Raw genomic sequence first — 3,476 nt, forward strand, 5'->3', positions numbered from 1 at the left:
TTATATTCGGAAAGAATAAACCAGTTTTATTAAGTAAAGACTTCGTAAAAACGATGGCGACATGAGCAGGAAACAAAATCGAAAATTTGCTAGAAATGGTGAAACAGTGGAAAGACAGTTAAGAAGTAAGAGACAGAAAATTAAAAATAGAACAAGAAAGGTGGAACAGTAAATTAAAAGAAGATCAAGAAGAAAGAGTTATTGACGAAATCTCAACGAATCATAAGATATACAGAACTATTACGAAGAAAAATTATATTGATTGAAAGTATGACCGAGGAAGCCATTTAAAATATATCGAAGGATTATAAAAAAATTGAAGAAATGAAAAAGAAGAACACAACAATATTAATAAGGTAAAAAAGACAACACTGGTGCACAGAAGCGTCATTTCAACAAAATAGAAGAAGTACAAAATGACATGAACAGAGTACAAAAGGAGATAAAATATATATAGTAAGATTACAACATCAAGATAGAGGATGTAAAACGTGTATTTCCCAAAAGTAGAGAGATCAGAAGGATGAACACTTCTCTTTCACTTCAGTAATGCCCCCCAGTAGCACAGTGGTATGTCTGCGGACTTACAACGCTAGAATCCGGGTTTTGATACCCGTGGTGGGCAGAGCACAGATAACCCATTGTGTAGTTTTGTGCTTAATTACAAACATTACATTGTAAACCATAGGAAATACACAAAAGGACAACAGCTCTAATATAAAATACTTAGACGTTGAATGAACAAGTGGAAGAATCAAACCGGCCACTTCTCTTTGTATCTACTTGAGAATTACAATGTCAAACATAATAACGAGAAACAAAACATAGGGAACACTCATTTCAAATATAACTATCTATAATGCAGTGAATATTATTATCTAGGAAAGATGTATGAAGATGTAAAACTGCTTGAACAGCAACACATCTTGTATTCAAGAATACTACTGTTCAGAAAACTCACACCCAGGAAATGAATTGTAACAAATTGGACTTATCATAACCAACTGTGGAAAAGATAGTTCACAATTGTCTTGCCCTTCGAAAAAACAAAAAAGAAAGAGAGAGAAACAAACAAACTGGAGAAAAATGAACAAAAAGATAAAAATGTATTGCACATGAAAGATGAAAGTTTGTTGCGACATTTGAATATGCTTAGGTATATTGGAACGACTGCTCCGACCATGAGACTATAAGAGCTTTATAACTTGATATTTAGATCCTAAAGAAAGTCTTTTTTGGCTGTCTTTGTGGTTGTAACAGGTTTCTTATATAATGGGACATTTTAACTTTGCAAAGAACACAGTAAAGTAAAGATAAATTCCAGTTACCAGACGTGCGAGATGGGATTGCTCACTCCGTGACCAGGATGCTAGAAGGTAAGGCTAGTATTAAGTCCACAGCAGCGTTTCCAAGAGCCATGGAGAATGAAACACAAATCCTTGCTATTCCTTTCCTTATCTGGGCTGAGTGAGAGCCAGTGGTTGGTATGATGGACCATCGATTTATAGGTCCTACGTTCGCGTCTCGTTACTGCTAATAAAAAAAATCGCACTCCGCAATTAAAGGGTTGTTAGTGCGTTTAATGGTGACGGTCTAATCCCATTAATATATTAAAATAGCCCAAGAGTTGGCAGTGGGTACTGTTGACTAGCTGTCTCCCCTTTAATTTATCATTTACAAATTAGGGATGGCTTGTGTAGGTAGCTCTTGATTAACTTTGCACGAATGTTCGAAAAGAAATCAACACATCTTGTAAGTTCTCCACTGTAGCTCCAATGCATGTTTTTTGCATCTGGTTTGCTTAACGTGATCTAGGAAGATAATGTTCATCTACAATGAAGGGTCTTTGGGAGTTTATCATGATTTGTTCTCATTGATCTCGTGGTACTTTGGAGAAGCTTGTTATGATGGAAACTGTGATGTAGGCAATAGTGTGTAATCATGACCATTAGAAGGAGAGCATGATAACGATGAAGAAAGTAGTTCCAGTGCAGAGGAAGATCTGAAACAACGTTTTTATAAAGTGCGATTAACCATCTGTTCACTTGACAAAAATGTCATTAACGAATTTATATATATTGTTGCGTCATCGAGTCACATGACTACTGTGACGCAACGTTTCTAGAACTATCATGTACTTTGGCGAATGTTCTAGTTCTTACTAGATATAGGGTAGGCGGGTATATAAAAGAGGGGAATGTAACGTGTCTGGGTAGATAGTGAGTAATTGATCTGCAGGCAGAAGTATTATTGAGCACGTTCGTTGTTATAGTGCGATTGTTGAAGTTGAGTGTATCGGTAAAGTTATATTCGGAAAGAATAAACCAGTTTTTATTAAGAAAGAACTTGTGTCGCTTAAGTTTCGTCGGAACAAAGTTACGGAAAATCAATTAACAAACGGAGACGTAACAAATTGGTGTCAGAGAGTGGGATAGAAAAAAAATGGAAACGAGAAGCGGCAAATCAAACTACAGCCTAGCAGACTTGATGGCAGCAATACACGTGATAGATTACTTGTACAAATATACAAAACTTACACAATCATGATTCATAAAGAGTTCTCTTGTTACGTCGACGACGTAGCCTCTGGTGTCAACTTTAAAAAAAAAGAAAACATTACTTACTCTCTTAAATAACACAGGCCTGCGATGATTTTATCATCTGGAAATGTTTACAAAGTTCAGTAATTCCTGTACGCTGAATCCGAAAATGATATCCATTTTTCTTTATAACGTACAGAATTTTCACAAAACGTCATAACGCAGTACATAAAATAAAGACCACAACACGTAGTTTTGAGACTAAAATACGTAAATTTCACAAACGAAATCATGATAAATGAGGATGCATATTAGTTTGACCTCAATGTTCTTCCCTTTTCATCAGTTTCTTTGTATTTTTTGTTAACAAACATAATAATAACAAATGTGCATTGTGGTAAACGAAATAATAATTTGATATAAGTAAGTTTTTTTTCTTCCCGATTTGTAAAAAATTCTTATGTGATAGAAAACAAAAGAGCATTATTTTCGAAATCTGCGAAGCTGAATTATGGAAAATCTGTTATTAAAACCAAAACAACTTTTATGAAGTTTAAATTCGTATGCCTGTGTAATTAAAGAATGTATGTCCTTATTGATAATTCGAAGTTTACTACTGCTCAAGTAATTAGGAATAATAATTGAATGTATGAATTTTAAATAATGTACAACAATATTAATTAATTTCAGTTATCTTCATTCCACGGTGGGTTTAAACAACGTCACAATCCGGGTTTCTATTACCCACGGTGGGTTTAAACAACGTTACAATCCGGGTTTCTATTACACACGGTGGGTTTAAACAACGTTACAATCCAGGTTTCTATTACACACGGTGGATTTAAACAACGTTACAAACCGGGTTTCTATTACCCACGGTGGGTTTAAACAATGCTACAATCCGGGTTTCTATTACCCACGGTGGGTTTAAACAAT

The sequence above is a fragment of the Limulus polyphemus genome, unplaced genomic scaffold (assembly GCF_000517525.1).
Source record: "Limulus polyphemus unplaced genomic scaffold, Limulus_polyphemus-2.1.2 Scaffold1032, whole genome shotgun sequence".
Lineage (NCBI taxonomy): Eukaryota > Metazoa > Arthropoda > Merostomata > Xiphosura > Limulidae > Limulus > Limulus polyphemus.